Source organism: Hemitrygon akajei, chromosome 3 (genome assembly GCF_048418815.1).
Source record: "Hemitrygon akajei chromosome 3, sHemAka1.3, whole genome shotgun sequence".
NCBI lineage: Eukaryota > Metazoa > Chordata > Chondrichthyes > Myliobatiformes > Dasyatidae > Hemitrygon > Hemitrygon akajei.
The window spans coordinates 85549526-85575467 of NC_133126.1; the positions used below are offsets into that span (position 1 = coordinate 85549526).

Genomic DNA, 25942 nt, shown 5'->3' on the forward strand with positions numbered 1-25942 from the left:
AGTCAACAGCAAACCAGAAATGCTTTTTGAAATGTGGTTAATGTCGGTATTAAAAGACTAGAAATTCAGACAGTATCATAGCACAAAATAGTGGTAATGTTTCCAGTGAATGACCTATCACAACTTTGTTTGGGCTCTGTTGAAAAGTTGTTGATGTGAAACCCTGACCTTGTTTGCATCTCCATGGAAACTGCCTGACCTGCAGAGTATTTCCAGCTTTTCAGAAACAGGCTTATATGATGCAAACGTTATTGCTATGTGATGTGAAATGAGCGTAGGCTCGGAGAGTGTTCTACAGTTCCACCAACCTTATTATTGCACTTGTGTTTTAGGTTGGTATTTGAGGCAGGAAAGTTGTTCTCATTGATAGGTGGGACTAGAACTAGGGGATGTAGCCTCAAGATTTGGGGGAGTAGATTTAGGATGGAGATGAGGAGGAACTGCTTTTCCCAGGGAGTGGTGAACCTGTGGAATTCTCTACCCAATGAAGCAGTGGAGGCTACCTCAGTAAGTATATTTAAGACAAGATTTTTCCATAGTAAGGGAATTAAGGGTTATGGGGGAAAGGCAGGTAAGTGGAGATGAGTCCATGGCCAGATCAGCCATGATCTTATTGAATGGCGGAGCAGGCTTGATGGGCCGGATGGCCAACTCCTACTCCTATTTCCTATGTTCTTATGTATTGATACCTTAAATGAAGAAGAGAAAATTTCAAGTCTTTTGGGAAGATGTCAAGGGTGGAGTCAGTTGTCTCATTCTTTAAATGAGTCAGGACAAATGATCAATTCTTGTGTTTGAATCTGGGTGTACCGTTGGATAACGGGAGGATCTCTTTGAAAGGAATGATAAGATTCCTTAATCAGGGTTGCTGCAAAGAGTGGAGTTGCTGTGGTCAGTATCTGTTCAGCTGAGACGAGGAATTTTTGTTGGATGCTGTTAAATGTTTATCTTGCCCTCTCTGGGGTATGTGGCCTTTCTCACTGGGCCTACACGTAGTCTCTTGGCAGTGGGCTCTTCTGCTCTGGACCTGATACTAATCACACACGAGGTACAAGTTCTGCTCTTTGGCACCACCTCAGGCTGTCCTAAATGCTTTTCAGAGAGATCAACAGTTATTTTGGCAAACTCCCCAGACTGAAATTAGGACAATCGATGGGCTCTGTACCAGACAATCCCACACAAGCATTACAATTCACATATTTCCCTGTTGTTGCTCACTGCCCTGTTATGGGCCGGAAGATATTTGATGAGCAGACAGCAGTTCTTGTTCCTCTTGCCCAATGCAGAAACGTTTCGCTCCAGTAGCTGGTGCCCACAACAAAGCTATAATCCAGCAACTGTCTAGTGTATCGGTACTAATACGTGTCAGGATGCAATACCGCTTAAACAACTACAGGATCTTGATCTCATTCGGAAAGCAGTCAGTTATTCTCCAGTTGAAGTGTACACATGACGTGGTTAATTTATTTTCAAAATTTAAATGTGGCATTGGCTGGAAACTTGAACAGATTTGCTTCTTGAAAGTTTGATTAAGACCTTGTGGACGTTGTTAGAACTGAATCCGATTGTGCTAAGGATGTGTGAGGGTTGTGATGTAGGATTTAGCCTGTGCCCCTTGGGTATAAGACTGGCAGATGCCAAGTTGGTGCTGAATGCTGATTGGAATGACCCTGTCAATGCCAAGTGCACAGCCTATTCAATTGAGCATAAACTTACATTGTGGTAGGCTAGCTCCAGTTAAAAGCTGCGTCTTGCACACTTGCATCTCTGCAGTGGAAGTTAATTGTTACTGCAGCAGGGGCTTGCATTTATACAGGGGTGAACCCCAGCTGGGAAACAGCTCCACGAATGGAGGGAGTGAGCGTCAAACCTTGGAGAAGGTGCTTGACAGAGATGCCCTTGGTCCCTGGGGCCAGGAATTCTAGACGTTTTCTCCAAAGTCAGTAACCGTGGTGATGTTCAGTGGTAGGAACTCATCTTTAGTGGCCTCAGTGGAGAGCAGTAAGAAGTTGAATAACTCCACTTGAGTGCTTAGGGTCAGTGAATGCAGCCTCAAATGTCACCTCTCCACAGACATCAAAAAGGGATCATGATTAGCCTCTGCATCTTGCTGGGAGATGCTTGTTTTGTATGTGCTTGTGCCCTGAATAATGGCAACTTGTGAAGGAAGGTGTAGCTATTCAATAGTCTAAGGGGTACTTATGGTACCCAAAATTACTCTCTTTCTTTCCCCACCTCTATGTGGTTCTCCCTGCTTCTGGAGTTTCTTGTGAATTCAGCATTTGGTAGTGTGTGACATTGTATTGCAGTGGAGAGGAAGGTCAAGCAAATTAAGGCAACACTACCTGGAAAACTAATCATAGTTAAAACAAACACATTCTTATTAGTTACAGCCTGATTGAGAGCTCAGTAACCATCAGTGCTTCATATCCATACTCGGCATAGGTTTCAATTCACCATCAAGGTCTAACAATGCACAATTCTAGAAGCCCACCATAAAACTTACTACTATTCTGTGAAAGGCAAACTGCCCACTGTACTCTGCTACACAGAGATGGATATTAAGGGAACCTTTCACAATCTGAAAAGATTAAATCCTTTACTATTTAATTCCTGTGATGTAATACCTCAAGGTGTCTATTGTGGGTGTACAGAGTCCCAATGCATCGAACATATTCCTGTTTTTCCAAAACATAGTAGGAGAAAATGGGTTTACTACAAGGAACTTTGCTCATACTGCAGGTATAATCTTTCTATTAAACTTTAGTTCAATTCCACATTGCAAGTTCTTAGGTCAAGAATTTCATGTTTATGCCATCAGGTTGGAGGCTAACCCAGACAGAATATAAGGTGTTGTTCCTCCAGCCTGAGTGTGGCCTCATCACGACAGTAGAGGAGGCCTTGGATTGACATGTCAGAATGGGAATGGAAAGTGGAATTGAAATGGGTGGCAACTGAGAGATCCCGCTTTTTCCAGCGGACAGGAGCTTGGTGAGGCAGTTTCCCAATCCATGCTGGGTCTCACCGATATACAGTAGGCCACACTGGGAGCACCAGGCACAGTATATGACCCCAAAAGACTCATAGGTGAAGTATCACCTCACCTGGAAGGACTGTTTGGTAGTGAGGGCAGAGGAGTAGGGGCAGGTATAGCACCTGTTCTTCTTGCAAGGATAAGTGCCAGGAGGGAGATCAATGGGGAGGGACAAATGGACAAGGGAGTCACTTAAGCGATCCCTGCGGAAAGCAGAAATTGGGGGAGGGAGTGATAAATAAATGTACTTTGCGGTGGGATCCTGTTGGAGATGGCGGAAGTTGTGGAGAATTATGTGCTGGACACAGAAGCTGGTGGGGTAATAGTTGAGAAAGTAGGTGAGGACAAGAGGAACCATATCCCTGGTAGGATGGCGGGAGGATGGGGTGAGAACAGACGTGCGTGAAATGGAAGAGATGCTGTTGAGGGTAGTGTTGATGGTGGAGGAAGGGAAGCCCCTTTATTTGTAGACGCAGGACATCCTCTTTGTTCTGGAATGAAAGGCCTTGTCCTAGGGGCTGATGTGGCATAGATGGAGGAATTGCATTTTTAAAAATAATGGGGTGGGAAAAGGGATATTTGAGGTAGCTATGAGAGTCAGTGGGTTTATAACAGACATCAATGGATAAGCCGTCTCCAGAGATAGAGACAGAGATCAAGAAAGGGGAGGGAGTTGTAGGAAATGAACCAGGTAAGTTTGAGGGCAGGGTAGAAGCTGGAGGCAAAGTTGATACAGTTGATGAGCTCGGCATGTGTGCAGGAGGCAGCACCAATGCATTTGTCGATGTAGTGGAGGAAAAGTGAGGGAGTGACTGCAGTGTAGGCTTGGAACATAGACTGTTCCGTGTCACCAACAAAGAGCCAGGCATAGCTGGGGCCCATGGGAGTGCCCATGGCTACCCCTTTTGTTTGAAGGAAGTGGGAGGAGAAATTAATGAGAGTGAGGACAAGTTCCACCAGACGGAGGAGAATGGTGGTGGAATGGAATCAGTTGGGTCTGGTGTTCAGAAAGAAATAGAGAGCTTTGAGGCCTTCCTGGTGGAGATGTACAGGGACTGGTTCTCTTAGGTTCTTGATTGGACTTGGCATCAAAGGTTACGGGGAGAAGGCCAGGAACTGGGGTTGAGGAGGAGGGGAAAAAAAAGGATGAGTCATGATTGAATGGTGGAGCAGACTCGATGGGCCAGATGGCCTAATTCTGCTCCTATGTCTTATGGTCTTATGAACATCCATGGTGAAAATAATGTTTTTTTAATGTTGCATAGGATTTGTCCAGTGTGGTGCAATTGCTCAGTTTTGATGGCATTTATTACACTGTGCCAGGCATATTGATTTGCTCTTGAGTGACAGCCCTGCAGAGATTGGATTGGAAGCTGGCCTTTGAACCTTTGCTTAAACAAAGGCCTTATTCTACTCGGGCACATTACAGCACGGAGAAGGAAAAGAGATGATTTAACTGAATTACAAAATATGAGGGACCTCAGTTCGTTGAAATGGCTACAGGAGCGTGTATTGTTTTGATAGACGTGCTGTACTAGGGAAAGGTTTAATGGCAGTGTTATTGAACAGAGAACAGTAGTGCACGGGGACAGGCACCTTGGCCCACAATACTGAGCTGAACCGATTACATTTAGTTATCAAAAGGCAAACTAAATTAACCTCTTCAGCCTACACAATATGCATACCCTTCCGTTTTCCTCACATTCACATGCCTAACTAAATGGCTCCCCCAGGCAGCATACTTTGGACACCCACCACGCTATGTATATATTTTTTTTAAAAATTTCCCACACATCTCCTTTAAAATTACTCCCTCTTCCCGTAAATGCATGCCCTTTGGTATTAGACATTTCAACCCTTGGAAAAGGGTGTTGTCTATCTATGCCTGTCCTAATCATACAGATCTATATCAGATCTTCCCTCAGCCTCCGCTGCTCCTGAAAAATCAACCCATGTTTGTCCAATCTCTTGTAATAGCACATGCCCTCCAACCCTCCAATCCAGGCAACATCCTGGTAAACCTCTTCTGCATCTTCTCCAAAGCCTTTATCCTTCCTATAACGGGACGACCAGAACTGTATGCAATACTCCAGATATGGCCTAACTAGAGTTTTATAAAGCTGCAACATAACTTCCTGACTTTTGAACTCAATGCCACAAGTAATAAAGGCAAGCATGCCATATGCCTTCTTAACCACCCTCTCAATCTGTGTAGCCACTTTTAGGGAGCTATGAACTTGAATCCCAAGACCCTCTGCCTATGAACATTGTTAAAGGCCTTGCCCTAACAGTGCACTGTTAGTGCATTTGACCTACCAAGGTGCAACACTTTACTTTTTGGCTGGGTTAAACTCCATCTGCCATTTCTCCATCCATAGTGGTCCCAGCACAGAACACCACTAATCACAGACCTCCAGCTAGAATAAGTCCCTTCAACCACTACCCTCTTGTCTTATATGGGCAAGTCAGTTCTGAATCCAAACAGCCAATTCACCATGGATCCCATGATCTTAATCTTCTAGTTGAGCTTCCCAGGAGGGAAGGATTTTGATCCGGTAGTTCCTACTTTTGTCGATCCACAGTCCTGAAGATGCCAGATTTGAAGCAGAGGTGAAAACAAGAGGAGCACAGAATTTGTTTTTAATGGGGTGTTATAATCTGGAAGGCTCCATCGGGGGGGGGGGGGGGGGGGGGAAATGGTGGAAGACTATTCATTAGCAGCATTCGAAGGAAAATGTTTAAGTACAACTTCAAATGTTTATAGCCAGTGAATAAAAAGCAAGCAAAATTGAACCTATTGAATTGCTCGATCAAAAATAAAAAATGCTGGAAATACTCAGCAGGTCAGGTAGCATCTGAAGAAAGAAAATAAGGTTAATGTTTCTGGTTGAAGACTCTATACCAGAACTGAAATGTTAACTTATTTCTCTTCTCTCAGATGTTACCTGACCTGCTAAGTGTTTCTAGCATTGTCTACTTCTGGACATCCAGTTTCTGTAATTTCTTTTTGATTTTTCATTTAATTGGATCATTTGGATCTTGGTAGGCCAAGTAGCTTCCTGTCTACAGAGCTACATTCTTGGAAACCTTCCTGCACTTGCTGTTTCATGTCTATCGTGTCTGTATCAGATTTAATCTTTGCTCTTCCCTAAACCCACAGAGCAGTCTGGGGAATGAGTGGAGTGTTGTCTGATAGATTTATGCTTGCGATAACCTCGACGTTTTCTGAGCTGTTATAATATCTTACTTATGGTGGTGCAGACATGTTGTAACCCAGAATCCAGATGCCACCCATACATTGAAAAATCTTGGCAATAAATGGGAAAGAAAAACCCTCGAGTCTTCTACAAAACTTGTACATTGTAGGGAACTGGTCCTGATCAAATTGATTGTGAAAGCATTTAAAATTTCGTATAGTCGTGCCCCTTTCCACCCAATTCATGCACCAGTCACTACTTCCCTGAACATGGCTTCCAGTTAAAAACAACCTTGTTCCAATTCACTTTTCCCTCACCAAGAAAACAACACTGGAAATACTTGGGAGGTTAGGGAGCACCTGTGGAGAAACTGAATTAATGCTTCTGTTTCTCTTTCCACTGTTGTTGACTACCCTGCTGATTATTACCAGAATATCGTTTTCATTTCATGTTTCTGTGGTTTTCTAACTTTCTTTTCTCAGTTTGTCCCGCTCCTTGTTACCACCTCTCCACTTCCCCTCCTCTACATTTCATGATCTCAGCATCAAATCTACAGCTGGTGCTGCCGTCATCTCTGCCCCTGAGGTAGGCAATAGATCAGAACATAGGTTGGCATCATGTAGCAGAGTATCATTGATCAGAAACTCTGTGTTCTGTATCTGCCTGGGTGCTGTGAACTGGCAGGAGGTACACAGTTAAGGGGTTGAGGTCAATAGTACTTTGCAAGCACAAATCCACTAGTTCACAGGCAGCGTCATGAACTTCAGAGAAGTTTTATTGGGAGTTTTGTGCCAAATTTATATTCTGACTGAGGACTCACTACTGACAAATGGTGAGAGCATAATTGAAACCCTTAATTGCAAAGGCTTAGTGTGAGGACACTGTTTCTGGAGCAGTGTGGGTCAGACCTCCATTTGGAGCTGGGTGGTAAGGAGAAATTGGTCACTGTCTCAATATAAGGTCAACACATTTGGTGTTGTCAGCTCTGAGGGTTTAACAGACCTGTGGAGAGTCCTGTCAGATAGTTGAGAGATTTGTATTTGTAGAGTGATTGTGAGGTACCCACAGTCAGTGAAGTACCTTTGAAGCGTAATTGTTGTTATAGTGTAAAACACAGCTGGTAATTTAAGCACAGGAACTTCCACAGACATTGGCGATAGAATCTTTTCATCTATTTTCAGTTTTTTTTCCTTAAAAGTCAGAATCGGTGAATTGGCCCCTAAATTCAGAGCAGCCAGATGTTCGCCATTCAAGGCCAAGTTGATCTTTTACCTCAGCACCACCTTTTGGCACTTGCCCCATATCCCTCAATATGTTTAAGGGATAAATATTGACCAGAGTATCTGGGGGAGACCTCGGTAGTCACCGCAAACTCGTCAGAGGCAGAAGGGAGTTCAATCTGGCACTTCATCTGAAATCCAGCACCCCCTCAGTAAACTGGTGTGCTAGTCTCTGAAGTCAAACCCCTCAGTTGTCCTTTAAGCCTAGACACAGAATAAAGGAACATCTAATTTTTTTTTCGGTAGTCTCAAACCTATATGGCATGGAGATTGATTTCCCTCTTTCTAACTTTCAGTAACCACTCCCTTCTGTTTTCTCCCCACTAGCCTCCTCCACTTCTTTTCCCTTCCCCATCCCCCAGCTTCACGACTTTCCCATTGTCTTCACCCTCCTCCCTTTGATTCCCCTACTTTCCTTCCCTTTATTCCATGGTCCATTGCCCTCTCCTATCAGATTGAATCTTCTTCAGTCATCTTCCACATATCACCTCCCGACTCCTCACATCATTTCCCTTCCCTGTCCCCCACCTGTCTACCTTCCCCCCCCCCCAGGTGAACTCGCCTGTCACATGCCAGCTTGTGTATCCCACCCTCCTGCTGGCATTTTTTTCTGGCTTCTGCTCTGTTTCTTTCCAGTCCTGGTGAAGGGTCTTGGCCTGAAATGACGACTGTTCATATCTCTCCATGGATGCTGTCTGACCTGCTGAGATCCTCCAGCATTTTGAGAGTGTTGCTGCAGCTTTCCAGCATTTGTGGTCACTCTGGGTCTCCTTTAAACTTACTCTCTCTCATCATTCTACCCCTACCATGGGAAACAGACCAGCTATCTACCCTATTTATGTCTCTCATCATGTTAGATATCTCTGTGATGTCACGTCTCAGCCAGTTTTCCAAGAAAACGACCCAGTACGGAACGGTAGCGCAGTGATTTGCACAATGCTTTACACTACAGGCAATCTGGGTTCAATTCCCACCACTGCCTGTAAGGAGTTTGTATATTCTTCCTGTGGCCACATGGGTTTGCTCCGGGGGCTCTGGGTTCCTCCCACATTCCAAAGACGTACAGGTTGGTGGGTTAATTGGTCATTGTAAATTGCTGGCTGCCGCGGCTTGAAAATTCAAAAGGGCCTACTCAGCACTACATCTCAGTAAATAAAATTTTAAAATAACTTGAGCCCTCCTGAACAAGCGATGTTTTCTGTGCTCTCTATGGCTTATCTGGGAGGTGCAGAAACAAAGCAGTTTTTTTCTGAGACCCAGGGACTCCGATCCTCGTTCCACATTTCAACCCCAGGCATTCGCAGGGACACGAGCTCATCGAGATTGGTTTAAGGTGGGGGTGGATGTGTTGACAGCTCCGAAACCCTGTGTTGAGTATCGGCCTTTGGGTGGTGGAGGGGAGCTGTCTGGAGTGAATTCTGTATGGTCAGGGTTTAAACATTAACACAACTCAGCAGGCTGCGGCTCTGTGAGAGAAACAACAAATTGCAAACCAGACATCCAGCAACACCCTCAAGCAGAGCACATTTTTAGAGTTATACTTTTTCCCTATCAGAAACCTCCAAAGGCAACTGTCCATGATTTTTAATTTTCAAATAACAATTAACTTTCTTTTACTATTCCCTTCCCCCCCGTATCTGTCTTGATTGGCAGTGTTAGAGACTGATCACGTATATGTTGAAGTGGATCAGACTGTGGGAGGTTGAAACTCCAGATCTAAACTTTGGCTCCAGGCCTCTCCACCTCTGCCTATTAAGTCCACCACTGAGACATGGAGGGATTTGTAGAGCAACAAACAAGACTTGGGCTCCCTCCAGAACTATCCAAGTATCTGTAGAAACTGAAGGTTTGAGTACTGGGTGTTGTTTCCAAAATTCTGCTTGATTTGTCATCAAGAGTGATCTCATTGGGCACTGAAGTCGGTCTGCCTACTGATTGGCTGAAGATGCTGTGAGGAAGGTCATAGTAAGCAGATGGTGGACAGAACTTGGGGGCAGGGTGGTTAAAGGCAAGAGATTTGCGTCATGGAAGCTCTAAGAATGCACCCAGAGCTGGCAACACTGACTAAATGGATGAAGCCCTTCATTGCCTCTTTAACAAGAGAAGAGGAAACTACATTCCTGTAGTGCCTCCTTCACATCCTTGAAGGATCCCAAATCCCACTGCAACTACTGAAGTCTCTTTAAAGGTTCTCACAGATTCCATGACAGAGACAATTCCGATTTTCATCTAGCAAAGCGCCAAAATGGACTCTTGACCTGTTATACAAACTTTTTGTGATCTTGTACTTTATTGTTTACATGCATTGCATTTTTTTGGTAGCTTTTACACTTTATCATGCATTGGTATTGTTTTACCTTGTACTACTTCGATGCATTGTGTAATGATTTGCTCTGTATGATCAGTGTGCAAGACAAGGTTTTCACTGTATCTTGCTGCACGTGACAACAATAAAGACACACCAATGTCAACATAGCATATTTTCACAAAGGCTGTTTTAGTCACATTGTTTGCAGGATGACTATTGAGTGGTGTTCTGCAGGAATTGCAAACAAGTTCGAGTTTGAACTGCAGTGTCTGACCAGTTTGGTGTGCAGTGCAATACCAAGCTTAGTTTGAAGTTGAAGCATAATGGTTCAAAGTATACAGGGAACACCTGGGCAGGGTTGACTACTTCCAGAGTCAGCTGTTAATAAGGAGGGAGTGGATTTCAATTGGGGCGAGACATCTATTCAGGTGAGCGGCACAGTCAGCACCATTTCAAAAGAGGATGGTCATATGCTGCTTCAGCCGCTAGACCACCCATGTGTGTTGTATGTAGGACCCTGAGGTCACGCTGAGCACCATGTGAGTGGTACTGCAGATGGCGGAGGCGAAGCAGTCTGGCAAGGTTGAAAGCGTTGTTCACATTTTTCAGCTTTTTCTCTCTCAGGTTCCGCATGGTAACATGAGAAAGGTATTTTAATTACACGTCAATTTACATTGTGCAAAGCAGCAGTTCCTGTGGTTTTTGTCCGCAGAAACTGCCTCTCCCCAGAAGTAAACAAAGAGTCCGTGACAAACTCTAAACATGTTGCAACAACATTTAGGAAAGTTAAATGCAGAATCAAGAGGAAGTGTATGGTCGTGGTGGAAAGAATAAAGTTGTAGACCATTCCCTAAATGGGGAGTGCTCATGCAGGATTCCCTAAAGGTTAAGTTGCAGGCTGGGTTGGTGGTAGAAAGGTGGAGGATGTAAGGTTAGCCTTTTTGAGAGGCCTATAAAAACAAATATTTAATACTGAGGGCTTACAGTCAGTGAGCACTTCATTAGGTACACCTGTACACTGCTCATTAATACAAATATCTAATCAGCCATTCATGTGCACAACTCAGTGCATGAAAATGTGCAGAAATCAAATCATGTTTAATTATCATTCAACCATGTGTGGATACAGCCAAATGAGACAGCGCTCCACTGGGGCCAAGGAGCAAAACATACACAACACATTCAAAAATAACAAGACCCAAAAAAAACATAATCATGCAAGAAAGCACATATACAGTCCAAGACTTTGAGCTGCGTGCTCCGCAAATTAATGGTACACTTCCTAGTAATTCAGTCTGTCATTCCACTGGGAGGCTAGCACCGATGGGAGAGGCCAGCCCACAACTGAGCATGGATGCCACGCTACACCACCACCGGCATTTCCCCACCTGTACTGCAGCAGAAGACAAGCCCACGGCTTAAGGCCTAGTTCTCACTGCTGCTAAGGACACACTGATGCCTTGCTGCCTGTCACACCACCAAACAAGGGAAATAGCCCTGTGTCATCTTAACATTATCAGTGTTCAACTTGGTCTTGCAAGGCAGTCACTCACAGTTACACTGCGCACCGCTTTCACGCGCCAACTCTGATGCCTTTGAGTAGCACGGTCTTTCACCCAGGCCAGCTCCTCCAAACCCTATCTGGCTCCTCTGACTCACTCTCTGGCTGCTCCGAACAGTGATCACTAATGAGGAAGACCTGCTGTACCCATTGTTCTTGGAGTCCAGGACAGTCTTACGATAATAAAAACACATTTAACAAAGAAAAGAACACCTTACCACCATCTTTGATGGAAGAAGGCGTGGCCTGGATGTTGTGGGTCTTTCACGGTGGATGGATACTGTTGTCTTGTGGCAGTGCTTTGTGTAAATGTGCACAGTGGTGGAGAGGGTTCTGCCTGTGATGGACTGGGCTGCATCCACCACTTCGCAGTCTTTTTTGTTCATGGGTATTGGTGTTTCCGTACCAGGCCGTGATATATCCAGTTAGGATCTCCAGTCAGACAATCATACATATAGAACCACAGAACACTACAGCACAGTACAGGCCATTCAGCCCTCCATGTTGTGCTGACCCATATAATCCTTAAAAAAAGTACTAAACCCACACTACCCCATAACCCTCCACTTTTCTTTCATCCATGTGCCTGTCCAAGAGGCTCTTAAATACCCCTAAAGGTTTAGCCTCCACCACCATCCCTGGCAAGTCATTCCAGGCACTCACAACCCTCTGTGTAAAAAAAAACTTACCCCTGATGTCTCCCCTAAACTTCCCTCCCTTAATTTTGTACATATGCCCTCTGGTGTTTGCTATTGGTGCCCTGGGAAATGGGTACTGACTAGCTACCCTATCTATGCCTCTCATAATCTTGTAGACCTCAATCTTGTAGTCCCCTCTCATTCTTCTACACTCCAAAGAGATAAGTCCCAGCTCTGCTAACCTTACTTCATATGACTTGCTCTCCAAACCAGGCAACATCCTGGTAAATCTCCTCTCGTAAAGTGAGTAAGACAGTAAAGAGAGAAGATAAAGATCTGGCAAATGGAATATAATGAAGCTCTCCACCTTTTGCAGGAAATATAAAGTCCCTTAATATCTAAGCAGTGAGAAATTGCAGAGTTCAAAGATGCAGAGGGATCTGTGTCACTGAGTGCATGATTCACCGGAAATTTCTATGTTGTTACAGAAAGTAATTAGGAAAGATAACAATATTATCAGTTATTGTTTGGGGAATTGAATACAAAAGGAGCGAAGTTGGACTTCAGTCATAAAGGTTGACAAAACTGCAGGATTAAATGTCTACACAATTAGATTTTATTTAAGTACGTGTGTTAACGAGCTGCAAAGTTACAAGGTAATTTCCCAGGCTAGTATCTGGAATGAGCAATTGTCTTGTGGATGAAGGTCAGACAGGCTGGGCTTGCGTCTACCAGAGTGCAAAACTGAGAGAGGAGGTGATTAGAATAAAGGATCCTCAAGGGTCTTGATAGGGTGGATGTCGGGTTGAGTTTAGCATTTAACCCAAACATTGAGATGTGGAATATATTCAAAGTTCAAAGTAAATTTATTATCAGAGTACATATATGTCAGCATATATAACCCTGAGATTCATTTTCTTGCAGGCATACTCAGTAAATCCATTATAGGATAATAATCATAATAGAATCAATGAAAGACCGCACCAATTTGGGTGTTCAACCAGTGTGTGGATGAGAACAAACTGCTGTTGTTTTATTGTAGTCAGATGTAGCAAGTTCCAGTGAAAAGCTGGTTTTGCATAGTGGATGTGGATCACGTTGTTACACAGTGCACTGAGCTAGAATCAGGTAAAACAATAATAACACACAATAAAGTGCAAAAGCTAACGATAAAATACAGTGTAGATAAACGGTAATGTGCCTGATTATAACAAGCTAGATTGTGAGGCCACCTCCCCATCTTGTTGTATTCAAGAACCGGATGGCACTGGGTTGGGAACTGTCCTTGAGGCTGGTTGCATGTGCTTTCAGCCTTTTGTACCTCATGCCTAATGGCAGAGGGCGGAAGAGGAAGCTTCTGAGGTGGGTGGGATCTGCTGCTCAGAAAGTCAAGGGTCTAATTGAAGAGGGAGGCATAACTCCCAGGGTCAGAGGTTGGTGATGATTTTGCTTGGGTAAATGAATGGAAGGCAGAGAGCTGTAATCAATAAACAGTAGTCTGACAAAGTGCTGCCATACTGGAATTCCAGAATACATTCTGTGCTGCTTAAAATGGAGGAGTGATGTCTTATCATCAGCTGAGGGCGGACAATCACCGGTAATCGGAAGGAGGCTACCTCACCCAAATGTCATTCGACGCCATGAGACATTGAACGGACTGCAGAGTTGAGAGCGCCTGTGGCTGCTCCCTCCAACTGTGGGAAGGGCATATTGTGATTCTATTGGGCTGTGGCTTGTCTGCTTTACCCGTGAGATCACCGGCCCCACAGTCCCGAGGACAGACAGGATTGCATCGAGGGAGAGAGAGTTCTAAAGAACTGAGTGGGTGCAGTTGGCATGTTTTGTGCACCACTGACCCCAAGGAGACATTAGATTGTGCATAATTAGGTACTTGGCAAGTACCGTCACAAGGAAGTTAGGTTTAAGCAGAGTGGCCGTTGTGTTGGAGTGGGTAGTTGAGGCTTATGGGAGGACAGATGCAGGCCATAGGTTGATTTTTTTTTATTTTTTTTCTTACTCTTATTGCACATTTAGAGAAGTGGGGCTGCCAGATTGAGGGCTTCCAATTTTTGGATCATTGGGCTCTCTTCCAAGGGAGGTAGGACCTGTACAGAAGCGACGGTTTACACATGAACTGGAGGGGGACTACTTTCCTAGTGGGAAGGTTTTCTAGTGTTGTACGGTGAGGCGGGGGTTAAGCTAAAGATGCAGGGGGATGCCACCAGTGGGCCAGAACAGATAGTGGAATGGTTGTGGGGAAAGATATTGTTAACGGGTGAAACGGAAACGACAACGACAGAAACGGGTGAATTTATTATGGGGAACAAGGAAATGGCAGATGGGTTGAACAGGTACTTTGGATCTGTCTTCACTAGCGAAGACACAAACAATCTCCCAGATGTAATAGTGGCCAAAGGAACTAGGGTAATGGATGAACTGAAGGAAATTTATATTAGGCAAGAAACGGTGTTGGGTAGACTGTTGGGTCTGAAGGCTGATAAGTCCCCGGGACCTGATGGTCTGCATCCCAGGGTACTTAAGGAGGTGGCTTTAGAAATTGTGGACGCATTGGTAATCATTTTCCAATGTTCTATAGATTCAAGATCAGTTCCTGCGGATTGGAGGGTGGCTAATGTCCCACTTTTCAAGAAAGGAGGGAAGAGAGAAAACAGGGAATTATAGACTGGTTAGCCTGATGTCAGTAGTGGGAAAGATGCTGGAGTCAATTATAAAAGAGGAAATTACGACACATTTGGATAGCAGTAGAAGGATCAGTCTGAGTCAGCATGGATTTACGAAGGGAAAATCATGCTTGACTAATCTTCTGGAGTTTTTTGAGGATGTGACTATGAAAATGGACAAGGGAGAGCCAGTGGATGTAGTGTACCTGGACTTTCAGAAAGCTTTTGATAAAGTCCCATATAGGAGATTAGTGGGCAAAATTACCGTAGGTCACATGGTATTGGGGGCAGAGTACTGATCTGGATTGAAAATTGGCTGGCTGACAGGAAACAAAGAGTAGTGATTAACGGTTCCCTTTTGGAATGTACGGCAAGGTTCAGTGCTGGGACCACAGCTGTTTACAATATACATTAATGATTTAGATGAAGGGATTAAAAGTAACATTAGCAAATTTGCCGATGACACAAAGCTGGGTGGCAGTGTGAAATGTCAGGAAGATGTTATGAGAATGCAGGGGGCCTTGGACAGGCTAGGTGAGTGGGCAAATATATGGCAGATGCAGTTTAATGTGGATAAATGTGAGGTTATTCACTTTGGTGGCAAGAACAGGAAGGCAGATTACTATCTAAATGGAGTCAAGTTAGGAAAAGGGGAAGTACAACGAGATCTAGGTGTTCTTGTACATCAGTCAATGAAAGCAAGCATGCTGGTGCAGCAGGCAGTGAAGAAAGCTAATGGCATGCTGGCTTTTATAACAAGAGGAATTGAGTATAGGAGTAAAGAGGTCCTTCTGCAGCTGTACAGGGCCCTGGTGAAACCCCACCTGGAGTATTGTGTGCAGTTTTGGTCTCCAAATTTGAGGAAGGACATTCTTGCTATTGAGGGAGTGCTGTGATGGTTCACAAGGTTAATTCCCGGAATGGTGGGACTGTCATATGTTGAAAGATTGGAGCAACTGGGCTTGTATACACTGGAATTTAGAAGGATGAGAGGGGATCTGATTGAAACATATAAGATTATTAAGGGATTGGACACCCTGGAGGCAGGAAGTATGTTCCCGCTGATGGGTGAGTCCAGAACTAGAGGCCGCAGTTTAAGAATGGGGTAGGCCATTTAGAACAGAGATGCGGAAAAACTTTTTCACTCAGAGAGTGGTGGATATGTGGAATGCTCTGCCCCAGAAGGCTGGATGCTTTCAAGAGAGAGTTAGATAGAACTCTTATAGATAGCAGGGTCAAGAGATATGGGGAGAGGGCAGGAACGGGGTACTGATTGTGTATGATCAGCCATGATCACAGTGAATGGCGGTGCTGGCTAGAAGGGCTGAATGGCGTACTCCTGCACCTACTGTCTATTGTTAAGCCAACATACAAAGTCAGGATAAAAAGGTGGAGTAGGGTGGGACTAAAGTTCTGAGTTGTGTATATTTTAATGCAAGGAGTATTGTAGGAAAAGCGGATTAGTTTAGAGTGTGGATTAGCAGGTGAAATTATGACATTGTAGCTATCAGTGAGACTTGGTTTGTGGGAGGGGCAGGACTGGCAACTCAATGGTCTGGTGTTCTGTTGTTTTAGATGTGATAGAGTGGGAGGATTTAAGGGGGAGGGGCGGCATTCCAAGTCAGGGAAAATGTCACCGCAGTGCTCAATCAGGACAGATGGGAGAGCTCGCCTAGTGTGGCTTTATGGGTAGAACTAGTGAATAAGAAAGGTATGACCATGTTAAAAAGATTATATTTTAGATCACCTAACAGTCCACAGGATTTAGAGGAGAAAATTTGTAGGGAGATTGCAGACTGTTACAAGAAAGATTAAGGATGTGATAGTAAGTGATTTTTAACTTACCACATACTGACTGGGATTCCCATACTGTAAAAGGGCTGGATGGGAAAGAGATTGTTTAATGTGTTCAGAAAGATTTCCTTTATCAGTACATAGAAACCCCAACTACACAGAGTGTGATACTAGATCTCCTTTTAGAGAATGAGACAGAAGTTTGTGGTCACCTAGTGGTCATAATGCTGTTAGTTTCAAAGTAATTGGGGAAAAGGATAGGTCTGGTCCTTAGATTGAGTTTCTAAATTGGAGAAAGAGCAATTTTGATGGTATCAGAAAAGATATGGCAAGTGTAGATTGGGACAGGCTGTTTTATGGCAAAGGTGTACTTGGTAAGTGGGAGACTTTCAAAAGTGAAATTTTGAGAGCTAAGAGTTGTATATTCCTGTTACAACAAAATACAAGGATAGCTGTTTTAAAGAACCTTGGTTTTCAAGAAGTATAGAGGCCCTGGTTAAGAATAAAGGCTGTTGTTTCAGGGCAGGTATAGGCAAGTAGGAACAAATGAGGTACTTGGGTATAAGAAATGTCAGAGACACTTAAGGAAATCAGGAGACCTAAAAGAAGATATGAGGTTGCTCGGGCAGACGAGGTGAAGGAGAAACTCAAGAGTTACTGCAGATATATCAAGAGCAAAAGGAGAACAAGGAAGATCAGAGTGGTAATCAGTGCATGGATCAGAAAGAGTTGGGGGAGATCCTTCGCACCTGTATTTACTCAGGAGATGGACAGAGTCTATAGATGTTGAGGCAATGCAACAACAATGTCATGGACTCGAGAGGAGGAAGTGTTTGCCATCTGAGTCAGGTTAAGGTAGATAAATCCCGAAGGCCTGGCAGTGTGTTCTCTTGGACCATGTTGGAGGCCAATTCAGAAATTGCAGGGGTTCTAACAGATATTTGAAGCATCCTTAGCCGTGGGTGATTGGAGCGTAGCCAGTGTAGTTCTGTTGTTTAGGATAAGTTCTAAGAATAAGCCAGGAAATTATAGGCCAATGAGCCTGGCATCAGGAGTGGGAAAGTCACTGGAAGGTATTCTAAAGGATAGGATATATAAATATTTAAATAGATAAAGTCTGATTATGGATAGGTAATGTGGCTTTGTGCATGGTAAGTTGTGTCCAACTAATCTCAGAGATTTTCAAGGAAATTGCCAGGGAAAGTGGATGAAGGCAAGGCGGTATATGTTGTCTACATGGACTTTAGCTAGGCCTTTGACAAGGTCCTGCATGGGAGATTGGTCAAGAAGTTCAATCACTTGGCATTCAAGATGAGGTAGTAAATTGGATTAAACATTGTCTTCGCGGAAGAAGCCAGTGGTTGATTCTAGATGGTTGCCTCTCTGACTGGAGGCCTGTGACTAGTGAAGTGCTACAGGGATCAGTGCTGGGTCCAAACAAGAGAAAATCTGCAGATGCTGGAAATCCAAGCAACACACAAAATGCTGGAGGAACTCAGCAGGCCAGGCAGCATCTATGGAAAAAAGTACAGTCGAAGTTGACGTTTTGGCCTGAAACATCGACTGTACTTTTTTCCATAGATGCTGCCTGACCTGCTGAGATCCTCCAGCATTTTGTGAGTGCCTGGTCCAATGTTGTTTGTCATCTATATCAATGATCTGGATGATAATGTGATGAACTGGATCAGCAAATTTGTGAATGACAAGATTGGGGGTGTAGTGGACAGCAAGGAAGACTATCAAAGCTTGCAGCAGGATATGGACCCAGCTGAAAAATGGGAGATGGAATCTAATGCACACAAGTGTGAGGTGTTGCACATTGGGATGACCAACCAGGGTAGACCTTACATGGTGAGCGGTCGGGCACAGAGGAGTGTGGTAGAACAGGAAGATCTGGCAATACAGATCCATAATTCCTTGAAAGTGTTGTCACTGGTAGTTAAAGTTGTAAAGAAAGCTTTTGGTGCGTTGGCCTTTGTAAATCAATGTATTGAGTACGTGAGTTAGGATGTTTTGTTGAAGTTGTATAAGTTTAAAGTAAATTTGTTATCAGAGTACATATATATCACCATTTACAACCCTGGGATTCATTTCTTGCAGGCATACTCAGTAAATGTCCAATAACCTCAATAGAATTGATAAAAGATTGCACCAACAGGGTGGTCAACCGGTGTGCAAAAGCTAACAGCCTGTAAATACAGAAAGAAGGAAAAAAAAGAAATAATATTAATACTAAATAAATTAGCAGTAAATGTTGAGAACATGAGATGAAGAGTCCTTGAAGCTGAGTCAAGAGGTTGTGGAACAGTTCAATGAACAGGCAAGTGATACTGAGTGAAGTTATCCCCTCTGTTTCAAGAGGCTGATGGTTGAGAAATAACAATTAGAGCTGGCGATGTGAATCCTGAGAAGTCCTGTACCACCTTCCTGATGTCAGCACCATGAAGGGAGCATGGCCTTGGTGCTGGGGTTCCCTGATTATGGATGCAGCTTTTCTGGAACAGTGCTCTGTGTAAGTGTGTTCAATGCTGTCGGTGCTTTACCGTGATGGACTGGTCCATATCTTCCACATCCTTGTAGGATTTTCTGTTAAATTATATTGGTGTTTCCATATCAGGCTGTGATACAGTCACTTCTCCACCACATATCAATAAAAGTTTGTCAAAGTTTTGGATGTCATGCAGAATCTTCACCAACTTCTAAGGAAGTACTGGCGTTACCGTGTTTCCTTTGTAATTCGTGCTTGGCTCAGGATAGGTCCTCTAAAATGATAACAGAGGAATTTAAAGTTGTTGACCTTCCCCACCTCTGATTCCCTGATGAGTTCTGGTTCATGGTCTACCATTTTCTCCTCCTAAAGCCAGTAATCAGCTCCTTGGTCTTGCTAACATCAAGTAAGAGGTTGGTGATATGGCACCACTCGACCAGACTTACAGTCTCCCTCCTATATGCTGATTTGATTTGGTTTACGACAGTGGTGTCATCAGCAAACTTGAATATGGAATTGGAACTTTGCTTTGCCACGTAGCCATTATCATATAGGGAATAGAGCAGGAGGGTAAGCACATAACCTTCTGATGCACCTGTCCTGATGATGATTGTGGTGGAGATGTTGCTGCTAATCCGAACTGACGGGGGTCTGTAAGTGAGGAAATTGAGGACTTAATTGCACAAGCACATTTTGAGGCCAAGATCTTGAAGTTTATTCATTAAATTTGAAGTATTGAATGCCGAGCTGTAGTCAATAAAGTGCATCCTGATGTATGCGCCTTTGCTGTCCAGATGTTCCAGGGTTGAGTGCAGAGCCAACGAAATGTCATCTGCTATTGTCTTGTACCGGTCGGCAAATTGGAGCAGATCCAAGTCGCTTCTCAGGCAGGAGTTGATGTGTTTCATCACCAACCTCTCACTTCATCACAGTGGATGGTTTTGGTTACTACCTACAGGAAAGATGTCAATAAGATTGAAAGAGTGCAGAGAGAATTTACAGGGATGTTGCTGGGACTTGAGGACCTGAGTTACAAGGAAGTGCTTAATAGGCTAGGACTTTATTCCTAAAACGTAGAAGATTGAGGGGAAATTTAATAGAGGTATAGAAAATTATGAGAGGTATAGATAGGTTAAATTCAAGCAGGTTTTTTCCCCACAGGTTGAGGTGAGACTTTAACTGGAGGTCATGGGTTAAAGGTGAAAGGTGAAATATTTAAGGGGAACATGAGATGGAGCTGCTTCCTTCCTGTTGTAATGTGAGTATTATTAAAAGTAAATTAATACTAGTCGGGAAGCCGTTGGTAGCAAGAGGCGGGATCCGGGGTTGGCGGGGCCTTGTGGCGACCCACTTTCTGTGCAGGTGAACCGGCTCACAAATAGCCAGCGCAGGGGGGAGACTTTGGTAATGCACCACTGACGTCATTTCCGCCAGGAGAGGGCGGGCGCTAGGGATTAAGTGCCAGCGCCGCGAAGTTTGAATAAACTAGTCTCGAAACGACTTACCGACTGCGTGTTGTTATTTCAGCGCTGTGTGTAGCACATCGCTACAGTCTTTTACTTCCGCTCTTTTTACTCCCGGTATGCATTGTATATCGTTTCTCCACCCAGGCCGCACGAGGTACCTGGAAGCCTCTGTATTGTAAATATCATTTGCCGTCCGAGATAAAGATGCTCTTTTGGCCATCAAGTTGTCGAGTGGTCTCTTTGTAAAGTAGAAGTTACCACATTTCTGAGAGTCCTGAGAGTGTGGAATGAGCTGCCAGTGCAGGTGGTGTATGTGGGGTTAATTTCAACACTTGTGAAAAATTTGGATGTGGGTACGATGGGAGGTGTATGGAGAGCTATGATCTGTGTGCAAGTCATTGATAATTGCAGCACAGACTAGGTGGGCAAAGGGGACTTGTTCCTTTTCTGTAGTGTTCTATGACTCTGACCGGATGTCTCTCAGGAAGACTTTGTCAGTGAACCTTAACTTTCAGTCATCTCCTCACCATTCTATCCTCATGGCTGCCAGCACAGCCGAAGGCCCATCTGACTTTATCCTCTTTCTGGATAAAGTGAATAGTTTGCTCAGCTGTTCGCAAGGGGGGGTTAAGTTATCAAAACTGAGTGGTTTCATTGCCATCATCATTGTTGACTTCTATTTAAATTTGAGATGAACTGAATTTGCATTCGACAGCCTCCATGTGGTATCTGAATTTGCCACTCTAATTTGCCTGTGAAGGTCTGGAAATTAACCACTGGATTGCATCTGTATTTCTTTAGAGCTCAGAATAGAATTTACCATCACTGACTTAAATGACATGAAATTTCTTTGGAATTAGATTAATATTTAAAAGGGATACTTTGGGCTATTGAGGGAGTGAGTGGGCCAGCTCTTCCCAAAATCGTAAGCTAGAAAATGGCCTTTGTTGCAGGAGTGTACGGATTTGCTTGGTTATGAGCAGATGTGTTGAGGACTGGGACTGGAGAGAGAATGTGTAAACAGTTGGTAAGATGTGGGAGGCAGAGGTCTTGATAGTGCTGTGACTGCCACAGGAAGCCTGGTGCCCTGAGTATAGTGGTATTTGGACATAAAAACATCATATTTTAAGTGTAGGATGATCATCCAAATAGGCAGCAGACTGCCTGTGAGGGAAAACGAGAGCACAATGAGAGTAATATTTGGAGGGGTTCAGATTATTTTGACTGTTCCTCATGGTGTGAAAAGCACATGCTCTTACACTCGCACAGTCTCTTCCCCACCACCAATCATGCTTGTGCATGCATCTGCACCCACCTTGCACCCACATTCCCTTGTCTCCTGGCAACCGCATTACTACCGAACTCGCTGGCAATGGTCCTAGAGTCAGTGAGACGTCATGTGAGACTGCGGGCTCCTTTGATGGGGGATGTATCTGGTGTGGGAAGCGGGCAGAGTCGGGCATTCCATCTGAAGGAGCAGACTTGGAGCATTGAGAGCATGAAGACACGTTTCCTGACTGTTTTCCAGATATCGCATCAGTACGTATTTGGGTTGATTCTTAGGCAGAAGGGTTCTTGCATTTTTCCTGTTTCTTTTTGACATAGCAAGAGGCCATGTAAGTTTATACTGACTCTTGCAGCAGACCCATCAGTCTTATCCAAGGTTGGTGTTTGAGATTAATTACAAAGGGAGTGCTCCACTGTGAATGGCTGTACATCAGATTCTGATGGAGCGGTTAACCAAAGCACCATCTTCCCTCATGGGCAGCATTACAAAGATGCCGTAGTGTAATCAGAGTAAAAGCATTCTGTATTCCTCAATTAATATCAGTAAAATAGATTACTTAGTTATTGTTACATTGCTCTGTGGGATCTTGCTGTGTGCTGGTAGCTGCTGAAGTTTCGTTGTTGTGGCAGAAGCTGCCTCAGTAAGTAAATTCATTGACTAAAACCAACTGTGGCCACAGCTTGCAGGGTGGGATCTGAACTCTCGTCTTTGGATCATTAGTGTTGGCCTCTGGGTTACTCATCTGGTAACTTAATCTGTCCACCGCCACCATACGCTTCCGGTAGTAGTTCTCTTTAAAGCTCCTTTCATCTTCTCTGTGTTAATTGATGTTGTGTCTGGATGCAGTGGATTTTCTGTACATATCAGCTTACCATGGAAGGGCTTTGTTTCAAAAAGATTGCACTGAAGCGTTTCTAACAAGAGTGCAACTGAAAATATTTCTGTTTGAAACTTAACCATAAGACTCGGGAGCAGAATTAGGCAATTTGGCTATCGAGTCTGCTCTGCCATTCAATCATGGGAATTTTTCCCCTCCTCAACCCCATTCCTCGGCTTTCTCCCCATAACCTTTGATGCCGTGTCCAATCTTGAACCTATCAATCTCCGCCTTAAATACACCCAACAACCTGGCCTCCACAGCTGCTGGTGGTAACAAATTCCACAAATTCACCACCCTCTGGCTAAAGAAATTTCTCCACATCTCTGTTTTAAATGGACGCCCCTCTATCCTGAGGCTGACCCCTCTTGTCCTAGACTCCACCCACAGGGGAAACATCCTTTACACATGGACTCTGTCTTTCAACATTTAAGAAACTTCAATAAAATCTCATCTCATCCTTCTAAATTCCAGCGAGTACAGACCCAGAGATATCAAACGTTCCTCATATGATAACCCTTTCATTCCCAGAATCATCCTTGTGAACCTCCTCTGAACCCTCTCCAATGCCAGCACATCTTTTCTTAGATGAGGAGCCCAAAACTGTTCACAGTTCTCAGGTGAGGCCTCACCAGTGCCTTATAAAGCTTCAACATCACATCCCTGCTCTTGTATTCTAGACCTCTTGAAATGAATAATAACTGATTCTACCTGTAAGTTACCCTTGAGGGTGTTCTGCACAAGGACTCCCAAGTCCCTTTGCATCTCAGATTTTTGGATTTTCTCCCCTTTTAGAAAATAGTTTGCTAAAGTGCATGATTATGCATTTTCCAACATTGTATTTCATTTGCCACAGCCTAATCTAAATCCTTCTGCAGCCTACCTGTCTTCTCAACACTACCTGCCCCTCCACCAATCTTCGTATTATCTGCAAACTTGGCAACAAAGCTATCTATTCCATCATCTAAATCACTGACGTGCAACATAAAAAGCAGTCCCAATCACCGATCTCTGCAGGACACCACTAGCCACTGGCAGCCAACCAGGCAAGGATCCTTTTATTCCTACTCGCTGCCTCCTGTCAATCAGCCAATGCTCTAACCACGTTTTAACATAGAACGTAGCAGTACAGTGCAGCCTGAACCTTTTGGCCCACAGTATAATACTGATCTATATACACTTACTCTTTCCCTCCTATGCAACTCAGAACCTTCTGTCTGAGTGGGTTGCCGCCTCAACCAAAATTGACAGACGAGCGGCAGACTAGATCTTGTGCTCCATTCTCCAGAGCAGTGATGGGAGTGAATGAGTAAGATGCTGAACGAGGTTCCAGCCAAGGCAGTTGTTTCAGTGAGGTGAAATGCAGCAGGGCTGTTCTTGGCCAGTATTGCACCAGATGTTGTTGGAAATCATGCAGTTGTGAGATGAGTCTCAAGTTGGAGACCCCGGTAGTGTAGGTGGAATAGCAACTTAGTGAGGTTGATATTGCTGAAAGTCTGGAGTAAGCATTCAGATTGCATTACCATCATTGAACCCCTCACTATCAATATCCTGGGGGTGGGGGGTTACCATTGACCAGAAACGGAACTGGAATTGCCTTAGTCCTGAAGAAGGTTCTCGGCCTGAGATATTGACGGTATATTCATTTCCATATACACATATATGGCTGAGTTCCAACAGAATTTTGTGTGTGTTGCTTTGGTTTTCCAGCATCCGGAGACGTTCTCGTTCATGTTATGCAACGTGGCTACAAGAGCAAGTCAGAGGCAAGGAGCTCTGCTGCTTCTAACTCACCTCCCTACTCCGCAAAGCCTGTCCACCGTCTGCAAGTCTCAAAGCTGGGGGAATACACCCCACCTGCGTGGATGAGTGCAGCTTCAGCAGCACTGGCGAAGCTCAGCACCATACACGATATGTTAGCTTACTTGGTAGACACCCCTCCGCAGTCATTCACGCCTTCCTCCATCCATGTACAGTAGTGACACTCTGCCCTTCCACAGAATGCATGGCATCATCTCACCAAGACTCCTTGGATGGCACCTTCCAAAGCCACGATCTCTGCCAGCTGAGAAGGATAAGGCTGGCAGAAGCAAGGGATCCACTGTTATGTGGAATTTGCCCTCTGATTTGCATACAGTCCTGACTTAGAATTGCTGTTCTTCCTCCAACATAGACTGAAATTCCTGTAACTGCCTCCCCAACAGTGCGGGGAATAAAACCACTTCCCGAGGGTCTGCAGTGGTTCAAGCAGCAGCACATCACCACCCACGTGCTGGTTCAGCCTGCAAAGCCCACGTCCCTTTAATGAATATATAAAATAAATTGTTCACAGATGGACTGAATATTGTTTTCCTATTAGCCCATGCGTGAATGTTGTCTTGGTCTTGCTGTGTGTAGGTACAGTATGGATAGACTGCATTGTTCACTGAAGAGAGAGAAGAATCCTGCCATCATCCCCCCAGAACCTTCCCGCAGCACCCGCTAGTGTCTTATCATTGCTCAGTAGAACTAGCTGGCTGTCCTGGCAGTTCCAATTGTTGGATCTTGCTGTGCATAAATTGGCTGCAACATTTCTTACAAGAGTGGCAACATTTTCCCAAACTCCTGTGTTGGCTATGCATTCTGGTGGGACGACTGCCACTATGTGAGCACAATGTGACACATAGTGGAGCTCGTCAGAGGCAGCCTCAAACCGCCAGCTTACTGCCTCTATACAACAGTCCAGTGGGGCTGTGTGCTGACCCGAGCAACTCATTGGGTAAGCTCCCATCTCTGTCCCATTCCACACAGGGTGTGTGCTGTTTAATATTCAAGGCAAGAAGGTGCCAGTAATTCCCAGTTAGCGACGCAAGCTGTGACGACAGCGACCTTCAGACAGGTTGGATTACACAGCTTAGTCCCTCTGCCTATCCTGTTATGTGGCAATTCATTCTTAAGTTTTGCACCCTCCTCCTCCTCCACTCCTCATTCCTACCCCCTGCTCTTGTGCTATCCACATGCACCTTCACCACATCTGTTTGTTTCTGTCTACTGCCCTGTCAACCCCACCTCCACTGATCCTTGACCATTTCCCTGCCGCTGCCCCAGCTCCCCAAGGATTTTCTATCAAATCCTGACCATCCCGGGCTTTGCATCCCACTCACTCATCACCTTGCCCTCCCTCCCTTCCTCCTCCTAATCAAGCACCTTCTCCCCATTCATTAGCTCCTCCAGCAACCCTCCACCCTCATCAGGTGCTCCTCACCCTACTCTCATTACCTCATCATCCCATCTGCACCCTCCCTCATTGGACTCCCAGCCCCCCATGACTCTGCACTCTCTCTTCCCCCT

General features: G+C 44.5%; 1 protein-coding gene across 1 annotated transcript in view; it reads left to right on the forward strand.

Annotated features, from left to right (window-relative positions):
- LOC140724555 (pleckstrin homology domain-containing family G member 3-like) overlaps nucleotides 1-25942 on the forward strand; it is a 225949-nt gene that overhangs the window by 139365 nt on the left and 60642 nt on the right. The gene's annotated exons all lie outside the window — the stretch shown is intronic.